The 19,682-nt window shown below is 44.0% G+C and overlaps 1 long non-coding RNA gene across 7 annotated transcripts in view; it reads right to left on the bottom strand.

Annotated features, from left to right (window-relative positions):
- Nucleotides 1–19,682, bottom strand: part of LOC108515173 (uncharacterized) — a 106,610-nt gene that overhangs the window by 2,905 nt on the left and 84,023 nt on the right. For 5 of the 7 annotated variants that reach the window (XR_001881443.1, XR_001881444.1, XR_001881441.1 and 2 more), the window contains exons 9-11: nucleotides 9,090–10,476; nucleotides 7,338–7,391; nucleotides 6,007–6,099 (exon numbers count right to left, since the gene is read on the bottom strand). This is a non-coding gene — a long non-coding RNA (uncharacterized LOC108515173). The remainder of the gene's footprint in view (nucleotides 1–6,006; nucleotides 6,100–7,337; nucleotides 7,392–9,089; nucleotides 10,477–19,682) is intronic. The other 2 variants (XR_001881447.1, XR_001881442.1) reach the window with 2 other exon arrangements.

The following is a 19,682-nucleotide window of genomic DNA, read 5'->3' on the forward strand; positions in this document are numbered from 1 at the left end:
ACCCACATGTTAACCTTCTTTCTCCAGCCTTGGCCAGCCAGAGACACTGGGTCTTTGAACTTTAGCATTGCCTGACTGGCTCCAAGATAAACAGTACCTTCACTGACTCCTTGGCAGCTGCTGGAGAGAGCTGGAATGTGTCATCTTGCCCCAAGTCTGGTCTAAGCCTGGACACTTAGGCACTTGCCTTGCTCACCCATTGCCTCCCCTGGGCTGGGTGACCCGCACAGAGGACTGGGCCTGTACTGGGAAGAAGCCCTTACCAGACCAACCCACTTAGTGGAGACCCAAAGCTTCAATTCCAACACCGAGAACCCCAGAGGAAGGAAGGTATAAGACATTCCTTACAGCAAGGAATAAATCAGAAATGGCTCCTATCAGCAGAAATGAGGGCTGCATACATTAAATAAGTTCACTAAGAGGAAATTGTCTTTTTTGTAGGTTTGTGTGCATGTGTTAAATTGTCTTTTTTGTAGGTTTGTGTTCCCATGTCTGTGCATGTGTGTTAAAGGAGGGAGGACTGGGGTTTTCTTTGCATCTGATTTTTGTGAAGGAGCTTTATACCTTAAGACCTAAACAGTTCTGAACTTGGCATCTCTCTTCTTGCCCAGCCAGGGCCCTGATGCCCTGCACAGCGATTCCCTGGCCTTCCCCAGAGGACCAGCTTGTCCTGGTTTGCCCAGGGTTTCCCCAGGTTTAGCACTGAAAGCCCCCATCCCAGGACCCCTCAATTCGAGGTAAAGGGGTGTGGTTGATCACCTTCCCCTCATCCCTTCCACTGGGGCAACCCTGCTCCCCACATCTGCCAACACCAGCTGTCGTCCTCCAAGAAGCTTCCATCACCTGCTGCCTTCTAGCACTAAATTCCTCCTGCTGTCACTAAACAGTCCCTATGCAGAGTGTCCTCCCAGAAATGAACAAGGACACTGGGATGGGGCCAGAAACCTCAGGCCCCTTTGGCCATTGGCATTTGGGTGGCATCCCCCACAAAGACCAGTAGTACAGCTGGTTCAGTCCCCATCTCCCCTGATTCTAGTGACCTCTCCTTCCCCATTCTGTGCGGAGGCCCAGCCTGCCCCGAGCCTGCCCACAGGGGCTGCCAGGGACCGAGGCCTGGCTCTGGATTAGAAGTCACCAGACCATGGATGATTTGTATACCATTTCCTTTCAGGACTTGTAGTCTGTGCACAGGTGTCCATGGTCAGAGGTCACAGACATGTTTCTCAGGCTGTCTTTGATTTTCTGCTCTCTCTCTCTGGACTACAAATAAATGAGGACCTGATTTCCCAAGAGATCTGGATCTCTTTCTCCTTCTTGCGGCTCTGTCAACAGTGACCTGCGGCCAGTGAAAGCAGGCCCTTCTCACTGTCTAATTCCAGGACCGGCTGGTATGCTCATCCTATGAGGAGTAACTGCAGAGGAGGGTGACACGAATGTGCTCAAAGGATGCCCAGAGCACTCTCGAAATGACCCTCAGAGCCTGTGGCTTTGTCTTCTTATATCTTCACTGGTGAAGAGCCTTTATCCTTTGAGGTTAAAGGATGATGCCTTTGATAATACCCAAAGCTCATTCAGAAACAAGCCTGAAGAGTAAAGCTGAAGGCCGGGCTGGGTGTGGCACTGATGAAATCGGGCAGAGCAGAGGTGAAAGACAGCAGCAGAAGTGAGAAACACATCTGACAGGTAATACTGAACTCATGCTTCACCTTGCCTGGGTGTTTCCGGGCATCGTCAGCCTGAGGAGGTGAATTGGGTTCATTAAAAACAAGATCCCCATGTTGCTAACTCTTACCCCAACTTGATCTTGAAAAATCTCAGCTTCTCGCAAAGTCTGTCTTCTACTCCCAAGAATTTCCTAAAAGTCTCCAGGAATAAGTCAATTCCCACTACTCCCTAGCATCACCTCTAATGTCTTGAAGTCTTCACAACCCCAGGCTGGGATTGATTTGGGGAAAGTGAAGAATGATTAGTTTCATTTTATATTTTCTGGTTTATTTTTATTTTTTTATTTTTTAAGACAGAGTCTCTCTCTGTCGCCCAGGCAGGAGTGCAGTGGTGCGATCTTGACTCACTGCAACCTCTGCCTTCCGGGTTCAAGCAATTCTCATGCCTCAGCCTCCCTGAGTAGCTGGGATTACAGGCATGCACCATCACACCCGGCTGATTTTGAACTCCTGGCCTCAAGCAATCCACTGGCCTCAGGCTCCTCCCAAAGTGTTGGGGTTACAGGCGTGAGCCACGGCACCCGGCAGATTTTCTATTTTGTTTTGTAAAGGCTCCCCACAAAAAAAACCAGCTTCTTGTGCCCCATCCTATTACCTTGTTTTTAGAGAAACTGCTGTTTTCACTTTTTTGTTTGCAGATTTTCCTCTGGGTAAGACTCAGATGTACAATCTTAGGACTGGGCTGCTGAAAAAAATCAGGTGATCCAGAGTCTCACCTCCCTTCTGAACACTAAAGCTCTGGAACTGAGCCAAGCTTAGCTTCCCTGGCACCCTCTTACCTTAGGATGGGTCTTCCCAGACCCCACAGGCCTCCAAATGCTTTCCAGGCATCAACATACATCACTGAGCCCTGGCTCAGAGTCAAGCTGGGGCCACCTCCATCTACACCCCGATGGCCAGAGAGTCATGGAAAAGTGACTGCAGGAGGGGCTTACCACCAGCCCTCAGAGGCCCCTAGCTCGGACAGCTGGTAGCCCTTGCTGAGTGGGAGGCTGGGCAGAGGAGCACTCAGGCCATCCTTGTGTTTCTATCTGAAACACCCAGGGCCTGCGGGCCAGGGGACAAGGGGCTGATATATCTTGCTAAGGAGGAAGAGCATCTTAGCTGTGGATCACTGCATTGTGAGGGCAGGTCCAGGGGAAGTCATGATGGGAGTCCTCAGGCCACTAAGGAAAAGCACAAGGTCACCTATCCAACCTGCCCAGGTGTCAACAGGGAGGAAACTGGGCACTAAATGTGCCCCTGTGCTTGCTTTGAACTTTGCCTCACTTCTCACTGCCAATTCTGTAGCTATCTGGGCTGCAGACACCTACTTGGACAGAACAGTGTTAGGAATGCAGTGTGCTTAGAGTCAGTCTGGCCAACACAACTTTTCCTGTCTCCTTATCACCTATTTGGTTGGGGTTGAGGGGCTCAATCTCTAAATGAGCTTTTCCTATAAAAAGACTCCATGTGTGCTTAGTATGGAAACTCAGAAGCCCAGGGAATTTTTATATTTATGACAGAGAGGCGGGCATCCATTCTGTGTGTTTCCATTAACACAGACTGGCAATTAATGTGTTTGGTTCAAAAGACTTCAAACATTTGTACATCCATTTGCACGTTTAAATGGCTCTGTATAACAGTCAAGCAGGTGGTTAACTATATGTATATTAAATTCATAGAGAAACTGGTAATTTTCAATTATAATTGTCAGTTCACAGTTTACATGATAAGAATTTTTTGAATAGACCCATTAGCTGATTTTAGTTAGCCAGGGTTTTTATAAATCATGGTTTATTTGCTTATTCTACTTATAAAAGAGAAATTTTCAGTATTCTCACATGAATCAATAAATATTTACTTTGGTCTTTATTCTGCTCAAATGCCAAGTTTGACAATGGATGAAATATCATTGGGTTTCCTTAAACAGCTGTTTGAATGCGGCTGTTTTATTAGTTGTTTTGTTTAGTATTATTACCCGGATAATGGTTTAAAAGTTTTATTCATTTGCTATTAATTTGTTTTTTTATAAATAAAGTCAAAATAGGACTGAATTGCAGTTCCTTATAATTTTACAATGTATTGTACTTTCCTGGTAATATGTTTTGACAATAGAAACTTCCAAGCCAATGAAAAGCTGTCCCATTTTTCTAAATTATATCCTCTAAAGCAAAACTCCTAAATATATAGCACTAACTTGTGCATAATAAAATTTGATGTTTTGTTACTGTGGATAATATTTCTCTTTCCTAGGCAACAGAAATAATTTAAATGCCTCTCATTTGGCTTTTACAGCACAAAAGGCAGTGTGAGACACCAAATCTCTGGAGGAGAATGCTGAACTGGTGTTGAGAAGAGGAATAGCATTTTGAGAAATACTTTCAACATTCTCCACCTTGTAACTCCCTTGGGTCTGTTCCTGGGTTTCTCCTTTTCAAAAACGATCAAGCAGGGCCGGGCATCACACCTGTAATTCCAGCACTTTGAGAGGCTGAGCCGGGTAGATCACTTGAGGTCACCAGTTCGAGACCAGTCTGCCCAACATGATGAAACCCCATCTCTACTAAAAATGCAATAGAAATTAGCTGGGTGTGGTGGTGGGTGCCTGCAATCCCAGCTACTCGGGAGGCTGAGGCATGAGAATCACTTGAACCTGGGAGGCAGAGGTTGCAGTGAGCCAAGATCACACCACTGCACTTCAGCCTGGCTGACAGAGTGAGATGCCCATCTGAAAGAAAGAAAGAAAGAAAGAAAGAAAGAAAGAAAGAAAGAAAGAAAGAAAGAAAGAAAGAAAGAAAGAGAGAGAGAGAGAGAGAGAGAGAGAGAGAGAAAGCTAGCTAGTGGAAGGTTTTCAGGTAGTTTCCAAAAGCTCAGAACTCCACCTGATCTCCGTGGAAGCCGCCATATCTGTAACCGGGAGCTGCACCATCCTTGACACCCTTCCTCTCTAGTCCTCTCTGTCCTAGCCATCTGGGCAAGGACTCCTCAAACAATGTAAGAAACAGAAGCCATTTGCTTTAGTCCCTCAACCCATTTCCTCTGGGTCCAGCCAGACTTTTTCACACTGAAGGGAAGGCCTAAGTGACTGAACATGGCTGGCCCCCACTACCACAACTGATGCCTTTAAGATGGTCACTCAGAGGCAAGACCTGGAGAAGAATCTCTCTGCGTTACTCAGCTACAAATGAAGAGATAATGAAAGACAATGTTCGAAAGAAGTATTTTATCTCAGATCATAGGAAACTATTAGAAACCACTTAACATCCCATCATAAGCTACCACATATTTTGAAGAAATATAAACTTGTTAATATCCTCATTTAAAGGTAATCATATCATGATTTTCTCCTATTAATGCCTCAGTAAAATGCACATGGTGAGTGTCAGAAAGCTCTGACCCTGACTTAGCATTGGTTGCCTACTCTACTTACGAAGGTTTAAGTGATTAAAAAGAGTTCTGTGTCATTTGAGTCTATTGATGTTATCAAACGGGACATTGCAGGAAAAAGTGCAGTGCTATTCTCAAAATAAATGTTTACAGGCAACTGAAGAACATTTCCTAGAAAGAGAAATCGGGATTTGTTATTTAACAGAGAAAAGCAGATCAAATTGGAGAATTTAAGAGGTGACACCAAACAGAATGAGAGACTTGGCTGTAACTCTTGGCCACTCATGTTATACAACCTCAGGCATGTCATTTAACTTCTCTAAGCTTTGGTTTCCTTGTCTGAAAAATGGAAATAACAATACAGTCTCTGGCTGGGCATGGTGACTCACCCCTGTAATCCTAGCACTTTGGGAGGCTGAGGCAGATGAATCACTTGAGGTACAAGAGTTCAAGACCAGTCGGCCCAACATGGTGAAACCCTGTCTCTATTAAAAATACAAAAATTAGCCAAGAGTGGTGGTGCATGCCTGTAGTCCCAGCTACTCAAGAAGCTGAGGCAGAAGAATTACTCAAACCCGGGAGGCGGAGGTTGCAGTGAGCTGAGATTGCACCACTGCACTCCAGCCTGGATGACAGAGTGAGACTCCGTCCCAAAAAAAAAAAAAGTACAATCTCAATAATCTCAATGGTTGTTTAGAGAAATAATGGAGTAACATCCGCAAAGCTTAGATCCCCTAAACCATGAAGCCATAATGTGTGTTCAGTAAATGTTAGAGGAAACCTGGAAACGTTACATCATTCGTCATTTCAACAATGAGATGAGTTAAATTTCATCTCAGAGAGATTTAACTTCTATGCCCCTTCTCTGTCCATCCTTGATCTTCCCCACTACTAAACAATTCCCAAAACTAACCTTCTCTTCTTCCCCCACAGCAGTTCTGAAGGCCCTGTATGTCTACTCCATAGGACCCTAGTGGTAGACTTCTGCCAACCAGCCACATCAGTACTGTTCAGGAGAGAAAGTAGGGGAGAAAATGTTGGGGAAAGCTGCTTTTCTGTATTTCTATAAAAAGCTTCAGTATCCATCACTGAAGGTCAAGGCATTGACAGCAGGTGATATGCTATTCGTGCAGGGTAGAAAAGAAAAAATGGCACAATGGTCACCCTACAGAAATAAGCATTTCTGAAGGCAAAATTTGTGCCTTTTAAATGGCATTTTCATAATCATTTCACTTTAAATATGATTCTGTACAGGTCAACAAATTCCATACCCCATTCCTCTTGAGCTTATTGCTAGAAAGTTCTGGGAATAAATGTCTGGACATAAGTCAATTCTTTGCATTTTTGGGTCATAGAAATTTTACATTTCTTTTAATTTTTAAAACTATGAAGTTATTACTAATTTCAAAATAAGAATAAAATAAAACACTCATATTTACCACTTAGTTTTTAATCATCCATATTCTGCTTAATCTAATTTAGATGTTTCTCAATATAAAAATAAAACCTTGGCTGGGCGCAGTGGCTCACACCTGTAATCCCAGCACATTGGGAGGCCGACGCAGGTGTATCACGTGAGGTCAGAAGTTCGAGACCAGCCTGGCCAACATGGTGAAACCTCACCTCTTCTAAAAAGACAAAAATTAGCTAGGCGTGGTGACAGGCACGTGTAATTCCAGCTACTCAGGAGGCTGAGGCAGGAGAATCACTTGAATCTGGGAGGCGGAGGTTGCAGTGAGCCAAGATCACACCACTGCACTCCAGGCTGACAGTGAGACTCCATCTCAAAAATAAAAAATAAATAAAACCTTTAGATAAAGCCAAAGATCTGGTTGCAGCTCTCTTGATTCCTTCCTCTCTCATTCCTTCCTGGGAGAGATCATGGTACCCATGTTATGTGACTCCCTCTTATTTACATTTTTACAATCTTATTATGTCTCCCCCCTCCAGAAACAATATAGGGTACTGATATAGTTTGGCTGTGTCCCCACCCAAATCTCAGTTTGAATTGTATCTCCCAGAATTGCCACATGTTGTAGGAGGGACCCAGGGGGAGGTAATTGAATCATGGGGGCCAGTCTTTCCCATCCTGTTCTCATGATAGCAAAAAAGTATCACAAGATCTGATGGGTTTATCAGGGTTTCAACTGGGTGACCTACCCAAAGACAGCCCACCCACTGACAGATGAAGCCCACAGATAGTGAATATCCCACAGACAGTGAATGTGGAGCCAAAGTTTATACCCAGTTCTTCTGATTCCAATTAAAGTCTTCCCAACGTCCTTCAGGTGAGAAGACCTAGACAGACAGGGAGGAGAAAGGAATATGTCCCAGTCACCATCAATGAATACAATGTTCATTCATTTATTTATTCATTCCATTAGTTTTATTGAGAGCTTACTGTGTGCCAGATACCACACCAACCATGTAGAGGTATCTAACCTCAAGAAGCATGTAGAGGTGCCTAACCTTATGAATGCTTTGATGCATTTACTACAGTCTTTTTATATAAACAATGAGACTCTTGACCATCTCTTTTGTCTTCCAAGTTAAAATGAGACCAAATTGGCTTCTTGAAAATTCATTCTCATCTCTCAAGAACACCAAAATATATTTCATAAGGCCTATTTAATGTGTCAGCACCTAGGGCTCTTTCTCAACTATCTACAGACAGAGTTTCTTATTACTGCATTAGGGCCACTACCTGCCAGTTAAATCATCCATATTATCTAGCTAATCATCTAGCAATACTGGCTAATCATCTAGTAATATTAAGGGTCTGTTAGGAAAACATGCAAATATACATGAAGAAGGGAAACATAATACTTTTTATACCCTAACAGGCATTCTAGCTATTCCTCCAACATACTTGATCATAATAATCCTCCAGGATATGTGTTAAAAGTAGAGATTCTGGCCGGGCTCAGTGGCTCATGCCTGTAATCCCAGCACTTTGGGAGGCCAAGGCAGGTAGATCACCTGAGATCAGGAGTTTGAGACCAGCCTGGCCAACATGGTGAAACCACATCTATACTAAAAATACAAAAGTTAGCCGGGCATGGTGGCAGGCACCTGTAATCCCAGCTACTTGGGAGGCTGAGGCAGGGGAATCGATTGAACCCAGGAGGCAGAGGTTGCAGTGAACCAAGATCATGCCATCACACTCCAGCCTGGAGAACAAGAGTGAGACTTCATCTCAAATATCAAAAAAAAAAAAAAAAAAAAAAAAAAAAAAAAAAAAAAGTAGAGATTCCAGAACACTGCAGGAATCTTCTTTTATTTCAGTCTGTCACCCAGGAGAGCATGCAGTGGTTCAATCTCGGCTCACTGCAAGCTCTACCTCACCATTTCAAGAGATTCTTGTGCCTCAGCCTGCCGAGTAGCTGGAATGACAGGTGTGCACCACCACACCCGGCTAATTTTTGTATTTAGTAGAGACACAGTTTCACCATGTTGGCCAGGCTGGTCTCGAACTCCTGACCTCAAGTGGTCTGCCCGCCTTGACCTCCCAAAGTGCTGAGATTACAGGCATGAGCCACCGTGCCCAGCCAGTGCATGATCTTTTGATTCAGACCTGCCAAGAGAGGGAGTCTCTGGCAAGTCCAGAAAAGCCTGGAAAATCTGCCTTAGACCATGTCTACCATTATAGAAATCAGAAAGGAGAACTCCAGATATTCAACTCAGGATTCTCAATTTTGAGGAATATTTGGAAGCAGGAAACACCACAAGGTGTTTGAAGTTTATAGGTCAGGTGGATGATGGGCCTGGACAGGTCGTCAAGGCAAGACAGGGTGAGAGATGAGGAGAAGGTCTTGTGAATGAGGCAGGGAATGGGAAGGGCAAAGGAGGACTCAATGAGGATGTGCATGTCCTCATTGATTCATTGAATGTCCTCATGGATTCAGGGAGCTGGGAGGCCAGCCAAGAGGTCCACAGCTCTGGAGCAAGCAGTTCAGTTGGCCCACAGCCACTTTACTCATATACATATTTACTGACCTAATGAAAAGTCAGGTAGTCCAAGCCCACCTGACCTTGAGCTGCTCATAAACAGAAGGGCTGGCTTCATGCCCACTGTTGGCACCACCAGGAACAAAGTCAGCCGTTGGTAATACAGGGAAGGCCATTCAGAGTTTGTCAGGAAACCTAAGCTCCTTTGTGGCCCTCTCACAAGCCTGTTCCTTTCGTGGTAACTGTGAAGAAAACTGGTTGGAAGGTGTTTACAAAGGCTCTTGTCAATAATTCCAAGGCTCCCTTGCCTGCTTCTTGCACCTATAAAGATATCCGAAATCCTCATTGTCTCAGCCCTGAAACAGACTTTTTCGTTTTTAAAGGAACCCTCAATGCTTTGGTTTGATATTATCCAATAGTCACAGCTGACTTAGGAATTCTGAAGCTTTGCAACCTTGACAAATCTATAAAAATGGAGTATATCTCATTTTAAGAACAAAAGCAGGAGATAATTTTAATTAATCAACTTAAAAAAAAAAAAAAAAAAAGCACGTGCATGCCTGTAAGACTGCAAAGTAACATCTCAGAATATGAAAGAAGGAAGTAAATCTCTTCATGGATTCTCCAAATACTTCCAATGTATTTATATCCCTTCGCATTAAATCATCTGAAAATTACTTTCACATTAAGCAGCTCACTTAAAAATGAGGTAGAACTCATTATTCCCAATTTACAGAAGATGAAACTGCAGTTCAGAGTGGTTATGTAACCAGAGTGAGAGATAGGGTGATCTGAGCTCAAAGAAAGAGGTACCCCATGTGACATAACTTGAAGGATTTCCCAGAAATACTGAGTGTTCTGATAACTGCTGTCTCCAACTTGATCATGAAAGTAAGCAACTTCTCTTATGTATCTTTGCCTGCCTAACAGTGAGCTCCGAAAATGGTGACTGAATAAATGATTTTAATGATTGTATCCTTAGCCAATCTCTGAAAGTCACTCCTTTGTTTTAAGGCTTTTGGTTGATCCTCCCAGACAGTCTCTTCTCAGGGCTTCACTCCTACCAAATCACTTGCTACCAGAGAGGAATCCAGTGAGCCCTCTTCTCTCTTTCCCACATATGACTCAATTCAGCAATATCTAATCCTTCAAAATATCTTGTGTGGCATCTCAGAGGCATGCCCTTTGGGATATGAATAATCAAGTAAGTCAGGCCACCAGAATGTTGTAATACTATGGCATTGGCACGTAGGCAATTAGACGAGTCACTGGGCCATTATTGTGTGATGTCCGAGCTCCTTTGCCCAATCACTGGGTCCCGGATGGGTGGTAGTTATGCATAACTGAAAGTCAGCTGCAAGATAACTTCTTGGCTTGCCTGTAAGAAATCCCTTCCTGTTGGATGGATCCATGAAGCTGCTTCTGTATGTGAAACCTGGCGAAAGAGAGAGATATGATCTCAGTTCCTTCCTTCAGGAGCTGGAGGACACCATTCATAGTCAGGCAAACTGCTCCTGAAAGAGCTTCCCTTATGAGGGACTCTGTAGCTACAGTCCAACACCTGGGCTTATTTCTGTCAGTTTCCAGCTTTGTCACTTTTGTTGAGTCATAGCAATTTTCTAAGCCTCAGTTTCCACATGTACTTAAGAAAAAAAAAAGAGGAATTCTAATGCCACTTTTATCATTGGGTTGCCATGAAATTTAAAGGAAAGAGTTTGTGTGGAAAGGCTGATAGCCCACTGCTTTACACAGTATATGTTTTGACAAATGTCACTTATTTATTATGGATTTTTTCAAATTTAATGGATTGTCTGGTAAAGATGTGCTACTTAGGCCAGGTGCAGTGGCTCACACCTGTAATCTCAGCACTTTGGAAGGCCGAGGCTGGCAGATCACTTGAAGCCAGGAGTTCAAAAGCAGCCTGGCCAACAGGGCAAAATTCCGTCTCTCCTAAAAATACAAAAATTATCTGGGTGTGGTGTGCACACCTATAATCCCAGCTACTTGGGAAGCTGAGGCAGGAGAATTGCTTGAACCTGGCAGGCAGAGCTTGCAGTGAGCTAAGATCGCACCACTGCACTCCAGCCTGGGCAACAGAGCAAGACACTATCTCAGAAAAAAAAAAAAAAAAAAAAATCTGCTATTTATCACTTAGACAACATTAAGTAGCGTGTGTGAGACATTTTTGCTCTTTCCAGACTCATAGAACCTGAACTCCAGGAGTAACCTCAGAGAACCCCCAGAGAGCACTTTTTCCCTAGAGGAAGCAGAGGTCCAGAGGGGTGGCACTGTCCAAGTCACATCAGTGACACACCAGGATTAGCATTTGGCTTTCCTCATACCTCATCCCCATTTGTTCTCCCACACCATCTTCTCCGTTCATGGTTCACACTGTTTAGTTTCTAAGGAAATACCTCTTTGGAATCTAAAAACTTTGTTGCTAGCAATGAGAACTGTCAAAGAATAATTTCTTATATGCTCTTACTCTTATAAATCTAAGAATTAAACTCTTTAAGAGTTTTAGCATAGATTTCTATTTCTGATAGGCAAACCATAAAAAAATCATAAAGTGGGGGGGGCATTCTAGGAATGTTTGAGGATAGAGAATGCACACATGTCTCAACTTTCCATTGAGACATACTGTTTAATCATTTTTTACTCCAATATTTCAAACCAAGGAGGTGTATGACTTCATGACGTTGCTGAGGGTGTGAGGGGGGTGGTGATTACTTTGTAGAAATGCTTCACTGGGACAGGTGTGAGCATTAGAAACTTAAGATGTCACAGTGCCTTCTCTCATACTGCAGCATGACCTGAAGTGCAACTGTCCTGCAGAGAGGAACCTCAGCTGTAGACCTCAGGGCTTGCAGGTCCTCTGCCCTTGTATGGAGATAGTGCCTCCATGGGGATAGGGGTTATGCCTGGCTTTTCTACTATTGCATTTCCACAGCCTAAAGCAGTGTTGTCTGATAGTAAGTGGTCAAAAATAATTGCTGTTGTTGTTGCTAAGAGGCAAGTTTTAGGACAGAAGACACTTCTTAAACATTTGGTCTCATCATAGAACTCAATAGGTCAACAAGAACAAAAACAGCAACAGCAAAACAAACAGAAGAAAACTTGGCTCACCAAGTCTGGACTCTGTCCTCCATTCTCCAGGCTGCTGAGTTTGTCTGCCTGCCTTGGCAGATCTAGGTTGCATAATTGTTTGGGTGTGTCACTCCAGCCTGTTTCTGGGTGTCACACTATCTTCTAGGAATTCACACAATGAACAGGTTTTGGAAGAACACCAGCTGGTTCTCAGACTTCCTTTTCTCATGTTGTTTTTCAGAATTCAGGTCAGTTTCTATCTCCACACCTTCCTATCACCTGTTACTGGATTTCAGCTTTGGTTTTCTCCATGGGACACAGCACAGACATTGTCATTGGGTCACCATCTGATTTAAATCACTTCTTGTCTCATTGTGAAAGGTGATCAGTTTGCCTTACACAACAGAAGCGATTGGTGTGGAGTCAAGAAACCTGAGCACAGGCCCCTTTGGGAAAGGGGTTAAGTCTTTGAAAAGGAAAACGAGGGAAGAGAACTTGATGGCAGGCAGTAGCACATTGTTTACATGAAACATGGATTTCACTTTTTAAAAAATCTGTTTGTTGGTGTCACAATGATTTTTGTCTTTACGTTCATGGAGAAAACTGATTCTGTGGTCAAGATGGCTGGGAAAAAAGCCTTTCAGTTTCAGCCTTCAGGTAGGTTGGGAAACAAGGCGTCAAAGAAATTAGTAGGAATTTCTAGATACTTAAAAGGTGGTCTTGTTCTTAAGCTTCCTGACAATGGTGTTTTGGTTTCATTATCTCCCAGCTCACTGCTTCAAGCTCACCCTTTCTGGCTGCAGCCTGAATGTTGTGGAACAAAGTTATTCTTATGACTTCTGGAGCCAAGTTCCTCATTCAAAAATATTTTTGAGTGTCTTGTGTATGCCAGGTACTGTTCTAATTGCTGCAGGGACCAAAACAACCACAGAGCTTTCAGTCTCTTCAGGAAGAGACAGACAATGAATAGATGAACAAACAAATGAATGGGAAAAAGACAGACAATAAGTAGATGAACAAACAAATAAATATTGCAAGTAGTGCCTGACACGGTGAAGAAGATACACAAGGAAAGGGAAAGGGAATGGCAGGTTGAGGGTAGTCTCCTTTGAAGAGGACCAGGGAAGGCCTTGTCAAAGGATAGCATATGAGCTGAGATAGGGATGATGCAAGAAGCCAGCCACCAGAGGGCCAGAGAGACAGTCTTCCCTGCAAAAAGCAGGTGCAAAGATTCAAGATGCAAAAGAGCTTGGCAGAGTACACTGGACAATAGGAAATGAGGAGGAGAGGCGAGGGGAGGAGCCTGAAGAGAAGCAAGGAGCCCATTCATCAGCCAGCTGGGCCCTGCACAGAAGGAGGGCCCGATGCTCCTCTAACTCAGACCGGCCCCTGAAAATTCTATCTGAGAAGATGGCCCCTCACATGCAAACACGTCATAGAAGATGACTGGCTGGTGAGGTCTTGAGAAAGAGAGAGAGAGAGAGACAGACAGACAGAGAGAAAATAAAGTCTAGAAATTTCTTAGCTTTGTTTTGTTGTTTGCAGAAATTAAAAATTGTTTGTGGCCAGGTATGGTGGCTCACTCCTATAATCCCAACACTTTGGGAGGCTGAGGCCGGTGGATCACCTGAGCTCAGGAGTTCAAGACCAGCTTGGCCAACATGGTGAAACCCCATCTCTATTAAAAATACAAAAATTAACTAGGCATGATGACATGCACCTGTAGTCCCAGCTACTTGGGAGGCTGAACAGCGAATTGCTGTAACCCAGAAGGCGGAGGTTGCAGTGAGCCGAGATCATGCCACTGCTTGGACGACAGAGCAAGACTCTGTCTCAAAAATATATATATCGTTTGAACCCCAAAACGGCAACAATCCTCCCCCAAATCTGATGTATCTTAAGATTCTGGTGAGTGCCTAAGTAGAGATGTCTTACTAAAATTAGTGGAATACAAAGCTGGGCCTGGAATAAAAGAATTTGACATTTTAATGCTCCTCTGAAGTGGCAAGATAGTGCCATAGGAAAAGCAGCTTGGCCATGTCTGCCTTTTAACTGCAGTGTGGCCTTGAATAAATTACTTAACCTCTCTGAGCTTGTTTCCTCTTTTGTAAAATCCTCACATGGTTATTATGTGCAATTCCATGAGATAATAGTGGATGCTCTGGTAACATTAGTTTCGGTTCCTCCCTCATCCCTTCTCTGCCATGTAGACAACAGGAGAGTGAAGCTCAAAGTGAAGACTGATACTATTTAACAGAGAGAGAAAAAGGTGGAAATGAAGGCAGGGATTTTGTCCTTGCCCAGAGCTGTGCCTGGAATATAGTATTTGTTCAATAAATATTCCCTGGGTGAATGCATTCTTAAAGAGCCAGAACATTCTACGGGAAGGACTAGGGGCGTTTCACTGGTGTGGGCTCATTCCCAGTGGGTTTGGTTTGTGGCTTGTGTCACTTTCTCTGGTTTAAGATGTAGCCAGGGAGTGATAGGAGGGCAGTGTGGGGAGGAGAAAGAAGGAAAGATGCAAATATTTGCCCTGAGAGAGACCTAACCTCCAGAGGTTATCCTCAAGGCCAGAGAATCCTTCGATACTTGGCTCGGTGGACTTGTTACTTTACAAATAATTCAATAACTTTCATTGTTTATGTAACATGCAGAAAATGAAGTAAAATGAAAAAATCAACAATCCTCCACTCAGAGATAAATTGCCATATTCATATTTTGTTTGTTTAAACATCATTGAGATCCCCATGTGATCTCAATCATGTAACCTGCCTTTTTCAATCACTATGCTGGAATCTGGAAGGTTCTTCATCAACACAATCTTTATGGCAATGTAATAGTTCAGGTATGAATGTAGAATAACAAATTTCACTAGCACCCTCGGGGTGGATATTCCAGTTGTATCCAGTTTTCTTATCACAGACCATTTGCTTTTTTAACTTCACATTATGAGCCTGGGGAAAGATATGAAAGAGTAGATATGTATATAGATGTGAGATTGTGTATTTAAGAATCCAGGATGAGATCCACCAGCCCCCTCCAAGCAACAGGCATCTCTCGGTCAGGGCTGCCACTCTGCAAGAGCTGCCTTCATGGAAGACCATACCTGAGACCAAGCCAAGGACCATTGTCCTGACCGATATTGGAATTCCCAGACTCCTAATGGGACACAGGGAGAGTGAGTGGGAAAAGGGAATCCAGAGTGAGGTTGCCGACTCAACGTCTGCACAGGTGGCCTGTGTGTCCTGATCGAACGTTCCTTTCTCCAAGACTGGAGTATGCAGGGAGCCCACCTCTCCTCTGCACTGGGGCTAGACACCTGGGACCTGCAGTGTTGTCCACCACTCTCTTATTTGATATCAAAATGCACTCAAGCTTAGTTCTATAGACGTGGAGTTTCACAAGAGCTAAAAGTAAAAAAACAAAACAAAACAAAAAAAAACTATCTGTAGAATGGCTGCTGTCAAGGTTGGGCAGAAGGTTGATTTAGTGTAACAGCACACTCTGTTCCCTCCCACCTCTTTCTGGCTCTCTCTCCATGCCAGAGAAAGAAAGGAGCACTATAATGTTCTTTGCTCCACTTCAGCTCCAGACAGGGTGTACTACTATGATGATATTTGTCACACTGGACACCTGTACCTATGTTATGTATCTATGGCTTGGGGACTAGAGTTGCTATGTTCCTCCTTACTTACCTAGTGCTTAGCATATTTCTGGGACCAGAGAAGGTTCTCAAAAAAATCTTTGCTCCTCTTTATTTGCAAAGGGGAAAAGAATTAAAGCTGATTTTTAAAAAATGAACACCATGTAAATAAAGCTAGTGCTATGGCCTTTAGAGGTTACACAATTCCTGCAGGCCCATTGATTGACATTGTTCACAAACAGTTTTTCCAAACCATCTCTTGGAATTATCTTCAGAGGCAGCACAAAAACAAATGTGATGACTCAGTGGAATCTCCTTTTTGACGACTGCAGAATAACTCAGTCTGATCCCTCATTCTTCACTCAATTTGGCTCTGCACAATGACTAGTGCTGTTTAAAAGCTAAAGTTTAAGAATTTGTTGGCATGTAAGTTATTGTGCTGCAGGGCTTTCCGGGAATTCCCAAAGTGTTTGGAGCACTAGCAGCAGGGCTGGGTTAATGGGAAATTTCCCATCCAGTCTGCTGGGAAGGAGTCCAGGTCCATATGCCTGGAACAGGTTGGGAGGCTTGGTGATCATGTCACTCCCATAACACACACGATTTGCCTGCAACTTAAAAACCACTTTCTACCATTCCCCAAATAATTCACCACCAAATTCCATCTAACCTATTCATTCTATAAAGTATAACAGAATTTAATGGGCAACTGCTCTGTCTTTGTTGAGCTAAACAAGACAGCACAATTATACTCTGTCCCCAGGGCCACACCATGAAACGTAGAGACACAGACTTATTGCTCTTAATGAAACCCAAAGGAGGTGTCTGGGAAACTCCCTTGGGAAAGAATGACTTTGACAGGAAGTGGCTTCTATGGCAAATAATTCCTCTAATTTAAAGCTTCTTTTCTTTTGATAAAAACAAAGCCTTTAACAAAATTGTAGGAGGAATAATTCATGGGCTGTTATGGACTAAGTTGTGCCCACCTCCCAATACTTTTTATATGGAAGTCCTAACCCCCAGTGCCTCAGAATGTGACTGTATTTGGAGGTAAGGTCTTTAAAATTAAAATGAGGTCTTATTTTTTATTTATTTATTTATTTATTTATTTATTTTATTTTTTTGAGATGGAGTCTCACTCTGTCGCCCAGGCTGCAGTGCAGTGGTGTGATCTCAGCTCACTGCAACCTCTGCCTCCTGGGTTCAAGCAATTCTCATGCCTCAGCCTCCCAAGTAGCTGGGATTACAGGCGCCCGCCACCTTGTCTGGCTAATTTTTGTATTTTTAGTAGAGACAGGGTCTCACCATATTGGCCAGGCTGGTCTCAAACTCCTGACCTCAAGTGATCTGCCTACCTCGGCCTCCCAAAGTGCTGGGATTACATAAAATGAGGTCTTTAGTGTGGGTTCTAATCCAACATAATTGGTGTTCTTATAAGAAGAGGATATCTGACACAGACACGCATCGAGGAAAGACGTGTAGAAGACCACCATTTGCAAGCCAAGGAGACAGACCTCAGGAGAACCTGCCCTGCTGACACCTTGATCTCAGCCTTCCAGCCTCCAGAGCTGTGAGTAAGTAAACTTCTGTTGTTTCAGCCACCCATTCTGTGGTACTTTGTGATGGAAGCCCTAGCAAACTAATATACCAGTTCTTCTAAATGGCATGTTTGGGTGATAAAAAATTCAGAAGTTCTTTCTTCCTCAGTGTAAGCTAAAATAGAAGACAGCCAGCAGGGCTGGGCACGGTGGTTCATGCCTATAATCTCAGCACTTTGGGAGGCCGAGGTGGGCGGATCATGATGTCAGGAGATCAAAATCATCCTGGCCAATATGGTGAAATCTCATCCCTATTAAAATACAAAAAAATTAGCCAGGTGTGGCAGCAGGTACCTGTAGTCCCAGCTACTCAGGAGGCTGAGGCAGGGGGATCACTTAAACCCAGGCGGCAGAGGTTGCAGTGAGCAGAGATCACGCCACTGCACTCCAGCCTGGCGACAGAGTAAGACTCTGTCTCAAAAAAAAAAAAAAAAAAGAAGAAGAAAAGAAAAAAGACAGCCATAAGCATTTTCCAGGTTGACTCCAATTTGCCCCCTTGTTTTGAAGGGAACATTTTGTTCTGAAGTGACCATGGTCAACAGACAAACCCAGCACAGAGGGAGGCTAGGAGTTCCCATGCCCTAGCATGGCTAGACCCAACTCCACAGATTAATTTATGCCTGCAGCTGTGGGTTTTAAAATCCACATGGGATCCCATCCTTCACCTAAATGTAGGAGGAAGAACACAGCACCTTCCTTTGGCTGTTCCTGGAACACTCAGTAGGAGCATGAGGAAAGTCTTAGAATCAATGATACAAACCAGTCTTATACACACACCACACACACATACACACCACACATACACACACTCCATATACACCACACACACATACATATCACACGCCCATACCTCACATACATACACCACACACACTACATCACACCCATCCTGCACCACAATCACCCACACCACTCACACACCTCATGTATACTGCACACACCCTACACCATACATGACACACACCACACACATCACACTCACACACACCACATTCACACACACCACACACCCACTCAGGCCCCCACATAATCACATAGCCACAGTCTACACACATAGTATTCATACAGGCCACACACACTATACCACACACACAACACACACACATATCACATACACCCGGTATGACCACTCACCGCCTACATAGCATACCGGACGACCACACCCGCCATGGCCACACACGCCACACACACATTTGGCACATGCTTTGGTCAGCCCCGCTCCGTACTTGAGGGCATGTCTCGTGGTTGATCGCTCCCGATGACCAGCTCCTCAGACCAGAAGAATCGCTTCATCGTTCACTGGCCACTTGCGTGTTTAGCGAGTGGCAAGTAGAGTGCTGCACAGGGTGCAGGGAGCCGGAGGCTGGGAGCATGGAGAATTGGCATTGTCCAAAGGTGAGTCTTATGTGCCAGGGATCGGTAAAAGTAGTTTACTGGGAGTCGTAGAAGATCTCAAAGTTTCTTTTGGTATTCGTGAAGTAAAGATAACGGCGTTTCTATCACTTATTGAGTTCGGAGAAAACAGAGGCAGGGGTAATTTCCTAATCCTCTGTAATAGGGGAATTGGGCTGGTAAATAAACCAATTATAACAGGTCACCAGTATGTGCACAATACGGTGACGGCACTTGTGATGTGAATCAGGGAGACACAGGCATGGTTCTTGCGCCTAGTATACACTCCATACATGTGTGTATATAGCCGTCTGAATGGCGAGCAGCCAGCTCATACGCCATGCCCGGATGGCCAGAGGCAGCAGGAGGACCCACAAGCATACACCATATGTGATGGTGTATGTGGGTGGTGCATGGTGTACATGTTGGCTGCTATATAGGAGGGATAGTGTAGTGCTGTGGTGTGCTGTGTATACTGTGGGGGTGGTATGGTTGATATATGTGTATGGTGGTGTGTGTGGAGCTATCGATTTGGGTTTGATATGTGTGTCTGATATATATTGGGTGTGTGTGTGGTGTGTGGTGTAGTTATGATGTGTGGTGTAATGTGGTGTGGTATAGCATTGGATTACTTGTTGGGTGTGGGTGTGCTAGTGTAATGTGAGGTATATGCAGAGTTGTGTGTATGTGGTGTGTTTGGTGTACATTGGGTGGTATGTGTGTGTGTTTGGTGTGTGGTGATATTAATGTGTGTAGTGATGTCTGGTATGTTGGTGTGTGTGGTATACTACTGGATGTGTGTGTAGCATGTGTGTGCAGCTTACGTTGTGGTGTAGTGTGAGTGCTGTGTAGTCGTGTGCGTGGTTGGTACATTGGGTATGGTGCGGGTGATGTGTGGTGTACGGTAAGCGTGTGGTGCATGTG

Source organism: Rhinopithecus bieti, unplaced genomic scaffold (genome assembly GCF_001698545.2).
Source record: "Rhinopithecus bieti isolate Rb0 unplaced genomic scaffold, ASM169854v2 scaffold_33664, whole genome shotgun sequence".
Lineage (NCBI taxonomy): Eukaryota > Metazoa > Chordata > Mammalia > Primates > Cercopithecidae > Rhinopithecus > Rhinopithecus bieti.